The 14,636-nt window shown below is 43.0% G+C and overlaps 1 protein-coding gene across 5 annotated transcripts in view; it reads right to left on the bottom strand.

The window, feature by feature from the left end:
• Nucleotides 1–10,843, bottom strand: part of NRG2 (neuregulin 2) — a 265,355-nt gene extending 254,512 nt beyond the window's left edge. For 3 of the 5 annotated variants that reach the window (XM_062189034.1, XM_062189030.1, XM_062189032.1), the window contains exons 1-3: nt 10,635–10,843; nt 8,426–8,603; nt 1,251–1,330 (exon numbers count right to left, since the gene is read on the bottom strand). The gene's annotated coding sequence lies outside the window, so the exon portion shown is untranslated. Of the gene's footprint in view, nt 1–1,250; nt 1,331–8,425; nt 8,604–9,078; nt 9,255–9,286; nt 9,338–10,634 lie in introns of those variants that run through there. The other 2 variants (XM_062189033.1, XM_062189031.1) reach the window with 2 other exon arrangements.
• Nucleotides 10,844–14,636: the final 3,793 nt, after the last annotated feature.

Raw genomic sequence — 14,636 nt, 5'->3', positions numbered from 1 at the left:
GGACTCAGCACCAGCTCTGAAAAAAATCTTTCCACCCTCCCTGAGATGAAGACAAAAAGTTACTCCAGATAAGCCTTCGGAAACCCCTCTATTTGTCATATAATAAACTGATGTACTTTACAGCCAATCTCAATACATATGAATATTTATCAATCTTTTTTTCTTCCCCAACAATTTAATAGAACACTTGTTGGCTCATCTGTTTCAGTATTGTGCTAATGAAATAAACTGATGGATTTAATTCCTCTTTAGCTTGGTGGCCATGAACTACACCCCTAAACTTAGCAAACATGAGCTGTTGAGCAACCTCAGAAAAATTATGTTTGGCTCAGGACAAATCTATCAATATTACATCAAAGATTTTGCTTATAGAGTGTCAGAGCCTTCATCTGTATATTCAGGCACAACATATTAATATTCACACAGAACAACTAACGTGATTTGTTTGATGTCTCACAATAGATCTCTGGGACCATCAAGCATAAATACTTGGAAAGCTCAACATACCACAGTCACTCAAATCAACCTTACATATGTTATATTTTGTGATAGCGTTTCTGTCCAACTTCATGACTCAGTATGTATTCAATCCATCTTGCTTTTATACATCCATAAATAAATAAAAATAACAGAAATGATCTCAGCCTCTGGTTGCTTCCCAAAGAACTCTTACCTGAGGACAAACTATTGAAAACAAAAGCAATTCCAAATAATAATTTTAAAAAAGCAGATTTAGTGTGTCTAGAATTAAATGATGCAATCCATGTAAGTGAGAGGACACACAAAGCACTGGCAGGGCTTCATTTCACAGGTCCTACACTCACACTATTTCCAAAATTTGAATGTTATTTGACACCTGACAAGGCTGCAACAGTAAAACAGGCCTTCATAATTACCCCAAGATAGTCAGAGGAAAGGAAAATGATGGTGAAAGACTAAGAATAAGGACAAGTAAATCTTCCATCTCAACTGGTATCAGAAACTGCTGAAATTATAGCAGAAAAACATTATTGAAAGATTTTGTAAAAAAAAAAAAAAAAGGTAAAGTTTTGATATCTGATATTTCAGAGTAGAGGGACTAATCATGCTTTGGGAAGGAATGATATTTAAGACTTCTCCAAAGTAGATTGACTACCAAATATAAATACTACAGAAACAAGGAAAAAGAAGACAGGTGATGAAGAGGGTGAGAGGAAGACGACGGAAAGTGAGTTTAGTGGCAGAGAGTGTAAGCTATGAAAGAAGACTACCTTTGATTCTTAGCTCTGCTTTTTAGTACTTGTGTGGTCTTCACAGGTCTCTTCATTTCTCTGTCCCTCGGTTGTGTCACCTGTAAAATGGGAATAATAGAATTTACTTGTAAGGTTGTTGTAAAGATACTATGAGATAATTAAGCTGGCACCGCGGCTCACTAGGCTAATCCTCCGCCTGCGGCGCCAGCACCCCAGGTTCTAGTCCAGGTCGGGGCGCCGAATTCTGTCCCGGTTGCTCCTCTTCCAGTCCAGCTCTCTGCTATGGCCCAGGAAGGCAGTGGAGGATGGCCCAAGTCCTTGGGCCCTGCACCCACATGGGAGACCAAGAGGAAGCACTTGGTTCCTGGCTTCAGATTGGCGCAGCGAGCTGGCCGTAGGCCCCATTTGGGGGGTGAACCAATGGAAGGAAGACCTTTCTATCTCTCTCTCTCTCTCACTAACTCTGCCTGTCCAAAAAAAAAAAAAAAAAAAAAATACTATGAGATAATACAGAGTGCTAACATGGTCCCAGTAAATAATAAGATGACTATATAAACATTATTATACTTTGAATAAAAGATATCTAGGGGCCACCATTGTGGTGCATCAGGCTAAGCCAATGCCTGCAATGCTTGCCTTCCACAGTGGAGCACTGGTTCAAGTTCTGGCTTCTCTGCTTCTGACCCAGCTCCCAGCTAATGCACCTGGGAAAGCAGTGGAGGATGGCCCAATTACTTGGGCCCTGGCCACCAATGTGGAAGACCCAGATACCATTCTAGGTTCCTGACTTTTGCCTGGTCCAGCTCTGGCCATTGTGGTCATTTAGGGAGTGAACCAGTGGATAGAAGATCTCTCTCTCTCTCTCTCTCTCTCTCTCTCTTTCTCTGTCTCTTCATATTTCTTTCTCTCACTTTCAAATAAGTAAATCTTTAAGGATATCTAAAGATTAACTTCAATAATGATATATAATCAGAAAATCAAGAAGAAAATTGCCATGGAACTACAAGCCATTACACAAGATCGTTTGACACAGATGCATTTCTGAATTTAATAATTTTTCAGCTTTTAGGAATATAACACATTATCTACATTTTACTTAACACATGGTGACATGGACAGCAGCCCTTAATAAGACATATTAATATTTCTACAATGAAGTACACTAATAGTCACAAAATAGAATAAATGATTATTTAAAGGGCCTGCACCATGGTGTAGTGTGCTAAGCCTCTGCCTGAGGTGTCAGCATCCCATATTGGTGCCGGTTCTAGTCCTGGTTGTTTCTCTTCCAATCCAGCTCTCTGCTACGGCTTGTGAAAGCAGTAGAAGATGCCCCAAGTCCTTGGGCCACTGCACCCACATGGGAGACCCCAAAGAAGCTCCTGGCTCCTGGCTTCAGATGGGTCCACGACTAGCTGTTGTGGCCATTTGGGGAGCGCATCAATGGATGGAAGACCTTTCTCTCTGCCTCCTCCTGCCCCATTACTCTACCTTTTAAATAAATAAACAAAATATTTTTAAAAGATGATTTAAAATAGACTCATGCCAATTCTCATCATATTTTGCCAACAAATGAATTAAGAGAATAATTTTTATTTAATTATTAAAGTTAAAGGGTTACAAAGTTGCATCTGTAGAACCACAAATCTTATTGTATTAAATAACAGAATCATCATCATGGGAAATACAGACTTACGATGTTTTCTTGTTTTTTTTTTTAAGATTTATTTTAGCCAGCGCCATGGCTCACTTGGCTAATCCTCCACCTGCGGTGCCAGCATCCCATATGGGTGCCAGGTTCTAGTCCTGGTTGCTCCTCTTCCAGGCCAGCTCTCTGCTGTGGCCTGGGAAGGCAGTGGAGGATGGCGCAAGTCCTTGGGCCCCTGTACCCGCATGGGAAACCAGGAGGAAGCACCTGGCTCCTGGCTTTGGATTGGCATAGCGCCAGCTGTAGCGGCCATTTAGGGAGTGAACCAACAGAAGAAAGACCTTTCTCTCTGTCTCTCTCTCTCTCTCACTGTCTAACTCTATCTGTCAAATATATAAATAAATAAGATTTATTTTATTTATTTGAAAGGCAGAGGTACAGAGAAAGGGCGAGACAGAGACAGAGAGGTTCACTCTGCTGGTTCACTCCACAAATGGCCACAATGGCCAGCCGGGCCAGACCAAAGCCAGGAGCCAGGAGCTTTTTCAAACTGTATTACTAATGAGCTGGATTGGGAGTGGAGCAGCTGGGACTCAAACAGGTGGTGCCCTGGAGTTGCAGGTGGCTGTGTAACCCACTATGCCACAGTGCCAGCACCAAATGGTGTGACTATATAAAAAAAACTTAAGAAATTAGCCAGAAAACCTAAGGATTTTTCTTTTAAGGAAAAAAGACATATATACATACATACATACACATACACATACACACACACATATACAGGTCTCTGTTCAAATGCTACCTCCTCAGAGAAGCTTCTTTGATCATGCTTTAAAATATTGTGCATAAGGTATGCACAGGCATTCACATACACACATTCAACCACATGGGAACTCTTTTCTTCTTCCTATGTTCTTTTTTACACTTATCACTATCGAGCATTATATTATCTGCTTTGTTATCTGAACTACTCACACTGATTAGAAAGCTACTGCTTGCAGCACTGACATCCCATATTGGAGCGCTGATTTGAGTCCCAGCTACACGGCTTCTCATCCAGCTCCCTGTTAACGTGCCTTTGGGAAGTAGCTGATGATGGCCAACTGCTTGGGGCACTGCCATCCTTGTGGGAGACCTGGCTGGAGTTCCTGGCTCCTGGCTTCAATCCAGCCCACCCCTGGACATTGTGGCCATTTGGACAGTGAAACAGTAGGTGGGAGAATTTCTCTCTCTTCTTTTCAAATAAATAAATAAATCTTTTTTTTTAAGAAAAAAGATTTCACTTAGTTCAAGCATCTAGAAAAATGTTTGGCAATAGGCATTTGACAAACATTGTTCAATAAATAACTCAATATAAAACTGACTAATAAAAAGCAAAGGACTAGACCAGACATAGCAGGTCATACTTGTTTTCCAGAAAGAAGTTCAAGACAGACGTATAGACATGAGCTGTGCTATGTTTATGTAATATGTCTATTCATGATATTCTAAAATAGTAGTATAAAAATTTCTTCATCACACACATACTTAAATAAATATTGATTTACTACCTAGAAAGTAAAAATTAATATTGTATCTAATAATTAATTTTGAGTACATGCAAAAGGTAAAATTAATCACAACACAAAAAATAATCAAGAATTTACTGTGTATATCTTTGCTTTGGAGTACTGTCCTAATTTCCCCCTGACAGAGTTTACTCACTAAGAAAGAAATCCCAGTGATCTTTTGCAAAGTGCTACTGCATTAGGCTGCAAGAGTGGCCTATATCAGCCTCACAGCAGAGTGGAATCTGGTTGTATGTATTTAGTCTTGATCTATATAGCAAAATGGCAACAAGCAGACACTATAAAATAAGCCTACAGAGTTTTGGGGTCACAGAATGTGCAACAAAATACAATTGTGCTTCCAGTTCAAACAGATCCACTTTTTGGAAAGACCCAGTTTTCCTCTCCCCTAAGCTCATCTCATGTTACTCTGACACCTGGATAAAATGAAAAGGTGTGAATAAGGCTACCCTCTGGACAAAACTATCAAGAACAGCTACCGGGGTCAGGGCTGTGGCATAGTGGATAAGGCCACTGCCTACAGTACTGGTATCCCATATGGAGTCCCAGCTGCTCCACTTCCAATCCAGCTCTCTGCTATGGCCTGAGAAAGCAGTGGAAGATGGCCCAGGTCCTTGGCCCCTGCATCTGCAGGGGAGACCCAGAAGAAGCTCCTGGCTCCTGGCTTTGAATTGGCACAGCTCCGACCATTGCTGTCATCTGGGGCGTGAACCAGCATATGGAAGACCTCTCTTTCTCCCTCTCTCTGTAACTCTGCCTTTCAAATAAATAAATAAATCTTTAAAAAAAAAAAAAAGCTACCATTTTCAAATTACCATACTTGTATCCTACAAAATGGCATTTCATCTGTCATAGTAAACATCAGAGAGTATCATTTCAACTTTTGTTATCTTTACTTTTGTATTTTTTTTTCTATTATTCTTAAACCATGGGGGGCATGAATGGTCCAACAGCATTTTAATGGTTTTCCAACTGTTATCCCAGATTCTGCAAAGATTTTCTATCAGAAATACATGAAAAAAATAATGGAAATTGAAATCATATGTTTCCAACAGTAAGAGGAATCCTTGGAATAAGACAAATTAGCACATAAACCTGGGCCAGGCGCCATCAACCAGTGACTCCAGGATGTGAGGAGTCAAAAAGATGTCAGACAATTCCAAAAAAAATTAGAGGTTCATGGTTATACAAAATTTGACAAACGAGATCAGGTTTAAACAATTACTGGCCTAGTGACTCTCAAGTTTCATGTTACTATCGAGTGAGTTTCCTCTGAATAAACACATTTTGGTGGTGATGTAAGTAGGAGGATGAAGAAGAACTTTCCCCAGCTCTATACCCTCAATACAAGCTTACCTGCTCTGAGAACTGGTTCAATATATAGCATTTAGGGAATAAACTGAAAGATCTATTTCTATAACTCATATACCAACAAAAAAAATGCTGTCCTCCATTCAGCAAAAAGTCAAGGTCAGTAGCATAATCCATTTCAGGGCACATACAATTTCCACAAGTCTTACACTCCGACCCTTGTCTTCAGGTCCCTAAACTGGAATAAAACCAAATATAAATGCCAGAGGAGCCACTTCACACCCTGAACACGTGCAAACTTTGTTCAACAGAACATTTTACTGCCAGAAAGGAGTTGGCAGAAGTTTGGAGCAAAGGCCCCCAGGCTGCATGATTTGCTGGCACCATAGAGCTTGAAAATCTTAACATAATACTACTGAGTTTCAGTACTACCAGTTTGCTTCAGACTCCTCCCCCAGTTTGACTTGAGAAAGATGAAAGCTAAGTTAAAAAAAAAAAAAGACTTTATTAACACTTCGTCTTCTAACAAGAAATAATTTGATTTCCCACTCCTGATTGTCATATCTCTTATTCCTTGGTGGTTATGTTACAGAGAAAAAAATCTAATGCAGTCTATTCTGAAATGCATATAAATTCAATTTTATTCAGTTACTTGGATAAAGGGCACAGAGAGAATACTATAAATACAGAAAATTAATTACGACAATGCTCTACTTAGAAAACATTTATCCAAACAATCCTCACATATCACCAATTTTTAACCTCAAGGATATGAGAGAAATTAAATATAGTAGTATCTACAAAATGCTACCATTTTACATCTGGTTCAGCTTGTTTTCTCACTTATCTAAATTGAAGAGATTGTAGTTTACTTTGTATATGAACAGTTTAGGAAAGCCAAGTATGAAGACAAGAATGGTTCTTTTCAACACAGGTCAATAATAAAGCCCTCTTTGAGATCTTCATAAGCTTGATGCTATTCAACAATAACAACAACAAAAATGCACCTGAATTTTAAAATTGCAGTTAGAGGTCTGGAAATGATACAATTAGCAAAGTTAGACTTGGAAATGCTTAATAAATATGCAGCACTGAGAAACTATGGTTTGCTTTGGACAGTTATCTTGTAAATGTTTCAATGAGACCAGGCTTAAAGATGATACTTGTAAAGCAAAAATTGACAAATGGGATTACATCAAACTAAAAGGCTTCTGCAGAACAAAGGGAACAATCAAGAGTAAAGAGACAATTTAAAGAATGGGAGAACATATTTGCGAACTATTCATCTGACAAGGGATTAATATCCTGATTATATAAGGAGCTCAAACAATTCAGCAGCAAAGAAAACAATTAATCCTATTTTAAAAAATGTGTAATGACCTGAACAGAGATTTCTCAAAAGAAATTATACAAAGGACCAACAAGTATATGAAAAAATGTTCAGCATTAGTAATCATTAGGAAAATGCAAATCAAAACCATGATGAGATATAATCTCATCCAGTTAGGATGGCTATCATCAAAAAGACAAAAAAAAAAAAAAGTTGGCAAAGATGCACAGCAAGGAGAACTCTTATACACTATTAGTGGGCATGCAAATTAATATAACCATTATGGAAAACAGTATAGCAGTTACTCAAAAAACTAGAAATAGAACTGTCACATGGGCAGTTCCACTGCTGGGTTTACATCCAAAGGAAATGAAATCATCATGTCAAAAAAACCTCTGCACTTGCAAGTTTATTGCAGCACTATTCATAATTGCCAAGATAAAGACTACTTTCAAGGATCATTTCTATAATTCATAATAGCCAAGATAATCAACCTAGGTTTGGATGAATAATGGATAAAGAATATATGGTATATCCACACAATGGAATATTATTCAGACATAAAAAGGAGTGCAGTTCTGTCATTTGTAGCAACATGGATGGAACTGGAGGACATTATGTTAAGTGAAATAAGTCAAGCTCAGAAAGACAAATACTGTATCTTTTCACTTACATATGAAAGTCAAAAAGTTGATCTCAGAGAAGTAAGAATAATGATTACCAGAGCCCCAGAAGGAGGTACAGGGGTGCAGTTGATGGGAAGAGTAACTTCTACTGCTCTATAGCACAGTAGAATAACTATGGTTGACAACAACTGGTTGAACATTTCAAAATAGCTGGAGAAGATTTTCAATGTTCCCTAAAGAAATGATAAACATCTGAGGTGATGGGTATACCAACTACCCTGATCTGATCATTATATCTCTTACACATGTATCAAAATGTCAGCTTGTTCCCCATAAATAAATTGTTGCATATCAACTAAAATTTAATTAGCAAAAAAAACGTTACTTGCTCCTAAAGCAGCTAAAAGTAATGGGGGGGGGGTGTATTTTCTTGATGTATTTTATTACTGTCTCAGATAGCTTTTCTGGTTTCCCTTCTCTATAAATTCCCAACTATTCTAATTCCCAGCTATATGTTCATATTTTCACCAATTTCTAATTTCCACAATACAGTTGGAAACATTCAGGGAAAAACAGAATATCAAGCTGCAGAGACTGTAGTTTTAAAGCTATTTATATAGTAGTGCTGCCACCTAAAGATGAGGTGAATAAAAAAGCAATTCAAAGGTAATGACCTATTACGTGGAAGACAGTTTGAAAATTTTTCTCACCTGTAACTGACAATCATTTTTGCTGTTAGTATGGAAGCTGGATTGCTTCAGAATGTTTTATAGTGGAGTTGCAATTTTCTATGGCAGAAAATTCCAAACTTAAACCTTTTCGAGTTCCCTGTGGTTCTTTTCAGCCATTAGGCAATCACCTATAACACTTAAGAGCGAGTCAAGATACCTGAAAGAAAACAATTGAGGGATTTCTGGGTTAGTGGACAGAGGAAGTGATAAACAGACCTAATCTTTTTCCTTCCATCATTGACAGACCCCTTGAAAATCTGAGCAAACTTATATTTTGGTAACTCAGTTTTCCTCATCCACAGATGGGGTTAATGACACTTTCCTCCAACTTGCCTTCTCTTTGGAAAATGCCCTACAACAAGCGAGTCTAAAAGTCTACTTTTGCTTACTAAAAGAGATTTTGCGATGTACTTGTGAAAAACTCCAAAATAAGATACAGGCAGTTTTAAAGTTAGGGAGTATGTTCCTAAACCACAGGTTGGCCTCTTGAGGATCTCTTTGAATGATAAAGATGGTGAAGACGGTTTTCTTTTTATTTTGCAGTCGAGAATTATTAGCCCATCCACGTTACTTCTACCGAAGTGGTGGTGAAGGACGGACATGCGACAGCATAAAAGGCAAGGAAAAGTTACCTGGCGCCAAAAATCTCGTCAAACTGCCCAGGAACTCAAGAAACTGAAAGGACATTTTACAGTTCCGCACCTCGTCCTTGTACAGCATTTTATGAAAATTAACTCATCCCTTTTTACTTTCTTCCTCTGGGCCCAAGGACACATAAATAATATTTATCAGGGTTTTGTCCTTAGTCACACTCCCTCAAAGGGGCCCAGCTTCACCTACACTGTGTGGGAGGCTGGGCAGCAACCCCACACTTCCTGTCAGGGATTCCTGGGGCTACCGCCCAAACGAGGTCTAGCCTTTCTTCTTTATGCAAATCCTGCTCTCGCAGGCCCTCTCCGCGGGTGTCTGAAGGCCAAGGTGAGACCCTCCCGGGAGATGAAAGGCTTGCTGCCCCCTGAGAGACGGGGGCGGAGGGAGGGCGTGGGTCGGGGTGCCGGCGCTGCAGCAGCCGACGCCGAGGGCCCTAAGTCGGGGCAAGCGCAGGCCCTACGGGGTTCCATCCCCGCCTGAGGCTGGCCTCGGCCTTCAGCGGCCAGCCCAGGGAGCGGCGCTCCTCGGGGCGCTGCGGGCGATGGGCCGAGGAAGTGCGGGCAGAGAGGCTACGAGACGGCCCCCTCCTCAGACGCGCCTCAAGGCCTGGGCCGCGGGATGCTGACGCGCCAAAGGCAGGCTGCGAGGGCGCGCTCACGCGCGGGGGGGGGGTGCGGAGGGAGCGCGCGCGGCGGCGGCGGCGGCGGCGGCGGCGGCGCCGCGGCAACCGAAACCGAGCGACGCGAGAGCGGAGGGCGAGAGCCTCGGCGGGGGCGGGGGTGCCGAGCGCCGAGCGCCGAGCGCGCGCTGACGTCGCCCGGAGTCACGCACGGAGCGCCGGGTTACGCGCCGACGTCTGGCTGCCACGACTTGCCGTCTGCGGCGGCGGCGGCGGCGGCGGCGGCGGCGACGAGCGGATCCCGCAGGGGAAGGAGGAGGAGGAGGGAGAGCCTGAGAGGCTGTGAGTGAGCGGAGAAGCAGGGCGTGCACCGGGCTTGCCCGCGGGAGGGAGAACGAGCGAGAGCCGAGCCAGCCATCCGAGCCGCCTCCTCCTCCTCCCCTCGGCGTCCCGCCCCCGCCTGCCAGCCCGCCCTCTTCCCTCAGCCCGCAGAGCCCGAGTGAGGCGCAGCTCGGCTCGCGCCGCTGTCCAGGACAGGTGTGCGCGCACGCGCCCTCCTCCCCTCCCCCCGTCCTCGCGCCGGCCTAGCGCCCGCCTCGCGCGCGCCCTCCCTCACCTGCGGCAGGACAGCGCCCGCCCGCCCGCCCGCCCGGGTAAGCCCCTCGCGACCTTCCCTGCGGCCACAGCTCGAGGTGCCGCCCACCCTGTCCCCTCTAATTGTCCTCTCCGCGGAGGAATGATGACTGTACCATTGCAGACATCCCCGTACCTCCCCTCTCGGGGCCCAGGCAGTGCAGCAACATCACCCCCCCACACACACACACACCCGCAGTGACGAACGAATGAACCCCAACCACCTCCCCCACAAATAAAAATAACACCCCTCATTTTTGGTAAAAAAAAAAAAAAAAATCCCACCTGCGCCGGCACTGGAGACCACCAATGGTGCCGTCTGTTTAGCAATCCTGGAGCCCCACTTCCCCAGGCCACCCTCGTCCCGGGGCCTGGAATAGTGCGCTAGACGTGGCCGACACTCCCTGCACGGCCACCCTGGAAGGAGGGAAGAGGAAGGAGGGTTCTATGTTGTAAGCTCCACTACCAACCTCTCCTCTCCTCTGTTCGCCACCCTCCCCTCCCAAATGCATACGCGCTCGCCCAGGATGCGTTGTCCAAAACAAAACTAAAAAAAAAAAAAAAAAAAAAAAAAAAAAAAAGCCATTGGTGCTGACGGCGCAGATGAAGCCAGGCCCAAGGATGGGTGGCCGGAACACGGCATTTTTGCTGCCCCACAGCGCTAGGTCAGCTCTGTCGCCGCCTCTGCCTTTGTGCGGGGGGGGGGGGGGGGGGCTAGAGGAACCGATGTGAAGCCGGAGGGTCTTTGCTTTAAGAGACAGGGGACCCCCGAGGCAGATTGTGGTGTTTGTAGGAAAGGACCCCACAAATGCATTTGAACTTGGGTGTGGAGAGGCCCACGAGGCTAGCTGGGGTACTTTTTTTGGTTCGTAGCCGTCTGCTTCTGAATAAATGCCACCTTCATTTTGGCTGTCACTGTAGGACCCTCTGGAGGGTTCTCGTTCGTTCTGGTCCCGGCCCTTTATGCTCCTGTCAGTAGCTTTGGGTCGCTTTTCGAAACCGTGTCTTCGAAGGGAAGCGCCAGTGCTTTGCAGTCGGCTGGATTTGGTTGGATTCGGTTTGATATCTTTGGTAGACTGTCAGAGGAGAAAGGAAATTTTTGGGTTACTTCAAGACACGCGGCCCCCACCCAACTGACGTTTTTCGGATTGCGGCTTTGGAAATTGAAGTGTTGACTAGAGTATGGACGAAGTTGCTGATCTCATTCTTTGAGTACAGTACTAGTAAAACCATTTAAGTGTCAGCCAGAAGAGAGTACTGTTGACATTTGCATCGATGCTGTTTGCACCTTTTGAGTTCATAAGATGTCGGGTTCTGTGAATCTTTTATCGAATTTAGAGTGTGTACTACATTTATTTAATTCTGCAAATGCTTAAAACGAAAACATTCGGGAAATGCGAAGGTTACCTTCAAATTTTAAATGATTAATTCTTCTCAGAAATGCTAAACAGTGGAATACCATTGAAGAAACATAATTTTCAAGACTAGTGAGCAATAAAAAGGGGGACATGGTTTTAGAATGATAAGTGAAATGCTGGTATTATTAGATCGTGTTGTTATTAGACGCTAAGATTTACTTGAGAGTTTCCCTTCATTTTCTTGGAAGACAGCTGAGAGAAGAGATGGATGATTCCTACACTTTAAACATTTGCGGTACAACAAACCAGTTAGTTCTAATGGTTTGAGTCTTTAAGTTAATTGTGTGTTTTAAGACTAGCAGCTACCCACTAGCACTTGAAAACACAAGTTCTAATGTTCTCTTTTATTTTGGAAATTTGTGCTTTTGTGAAATATTAATCAGCATATGGTTTCTGCTGGGAGCTCTATAATCAAAACGGCTTACTACTCAGAGGTAGATACCCTCTCTCCAAGTTGATTTTATTAATGGGTGTTGATTTTTACTTTAAAAAACCAAAGCTGAAGTAGATTATTTCAGAATCACGTGCAGTGAAGGCTGAGGAAAACTGAGGCTTATTCTTCTAGTTCTCTCTTATGTCTGTTTCCTTGTGCACAATTTTTTGTTGGTGAGAGTGTTATTAATGAGATTAAAAATAAAGCAGTCTCTCTTCTATCAACATGTTTGTGTATTGTCCATAAAAGCGCTCAGGAAAGCTAGGAACATTTATCAGGTTTTGTGAATATCCGCGAATTTTAAAGAGAAAGTGAATATCTCTTTTTGATGATTTTTTTCCTTAACATGGATATTTTGCTGCATATTACATTTCGTTTTTCCTTTGTCTTTCCTACATTGTAATGAATTTGTAAATTTAGTTTTATAAATGTTTGTTTTCAAGTAATAAATTCAAATAGCTGGATACTAGAACAAGCTTTTTCTTTCACCAAGTTAGTATATTCTTTAGGTAATTAACAAATGACTAGAAGTCTTTTTAAGTCCACAAGTTTTCTAATGTATTTTCAATGTTATGATGTGAAGATAAATTTGTAATTCCATTCCAAGTTCTGAAATTTTTTGTTTTAAGACTTCTACAAGTTAACACTCCATTCTCCCAGGCTGCCTTTAAGACTTCTAAAGGAAAGCTACCCTTCAACTCCTACTCTGCGAAATTGCCACACTTACAGTCTTGTCCTGAAAGTAACTCGCTGTTTCAATAGTGAAAATATGCTGACCATCCAACGTATTGAATTATTTTGGAGAAGGCTTTATTATTAGTCTTCTTTGCTTTTTAGATATATTTTTAAGTAACAGACAAGCTGACATATAAGGGAAGAGCAGAGATTTTATACATATATAATGAATAGCATAAAATAAGTACAGATTTATGTGGAGAAATCTGGGCCTCCATCATTTGCTGGTTTTCACTTAAAATCCCCAGGTTAATCGTGTGAATGATATTTAACTTGTGTTCTGTCTAGAAACTTCATGAGTTGCCTCTGAACTGGGGAACTGAGAAATCAGTTCCTAATGACAGTTGCTTTTCTCAGAAAATCAGGACTTCCAAACCCAAACTGTTTCAGAATCTCTGGACATAAATGGGAGAGAAGAGAGGACATTGAAACTAAAAAATTAGTCCAGGAACGCGGGAAGTTTTGAGCTCTGGCCTTCTTTTCTGTGGACAGGAACCATCAGCACGGGAGAATAGTAGGGATCGGCAAGCAGGCAAGCCCCCTTGTTGGTTGCAATTTCATTGACCTGGCTGCCTTGAGTTCTCATTAGGGGGCAGAGACTTGGCTCAGCGCAAGGGAGACCCTTGAGGAAGAGCAGCAGCTCTTTTGGATTGGATTTCACCAGGTCTTAGCCTTGGTTTGCAAGCAGGAGTATAATACCCCTGCCCCAATCTGTGCAAAGACCCTGCCACTTAGCCTTTGCCTCCCAGAGTGGGCTGGGGTCTATCCAGGGTCCTGATTTGCTACTCTGTGAGCCTGAAGGAGTCGCCACTTCATATGCGCATTTGTGTGGTTCGAAGTGCTCCCATCTCATTTCCCCTTTCCAGCAGGCTCGGGGATAGGGGAGGTAATACAGAAGAATCAGTACAAGGGGCCCCGCCCGACACTGAAGATTTCCCTCAAATTTCGGGGAAGTTATTTGTGGGGCCCAATTCCATCTCAGAGTGGGCCTGCCTTTCAGGGAGCCATTTCAAGAGATGCATGATTCTAAGGCTGGTTCACAGGACCACCCCAGGCTGCTCTTTGGTGACCAGGATACTTTGCCCTGTTTTTTCCTCTTCAGTAGGAAGTAGCAAACTTCAGCCCAAAGCTGAAGTAGCTAATGCTTTGTAGAATGGGTGCTTTTACTAAGAGAAAAGGAAGCCATGAGTACCTGGCAGGAATGTTTGGGGAAGTGAAGGAATAGATCAAGGGTCTTTGACGGTGCAGCCATTGACAAGGTTTATGCCCTAGATTGCTATTGGTTTCTTGATGGTTAGCCTTCCCTTGACTGTTTTCTTTTTCCAAGAAGCTGGACAACCATGTACTCAGCTGTCTCGGGCTAAGTCAGGGAACCAAGTCTCCTGACTGAGGGTAAAGGAGTTGTTCTGTGGGAATAGAACCCTCGGATGGAATGGGTACAGTCTTCTCAGGGAGGGAGGCAGCGATCCATGCTTGAGAATCCAAGGCTAAGATTGCTTGGCCGTTTCCTGTCTGCTCCCTGCAGGAGGTGATGGGGAGAGTGTGGGGGCATTGGCAGGGGTCCCCTGGAGATAGGCCTTGATGCTCTCACAACCACCAGGGCTGCAGACTACAGTGAGGGGGCTGTAAGCTTCACTACCTATCTGGGAGTAGGAAAATAGGCCCTAGATTATTCATCAGATCTAGGAAGAGAGAAATCGC

The sequence above is a fragment of the Lepus europaeus genome, chromosome 4 (assembly GCF_033115175.1).
Source record: "Lepus europaeus isolate LE1 chromosome 4, mLepTim1.pri, whole genome shotgun sequence".
Taxonomy (NCBI): domain Eukaryota; kingdom Metazoa; phylum Chordata; class Mammalia; order Lagomorpha; family Leporidae; genus Lepus; species Lepus europaeus.
Note: the sequence above shows the minus strand (reverse complement) of the source record. Positions and strands in the feature narration are given on the sequence as shown.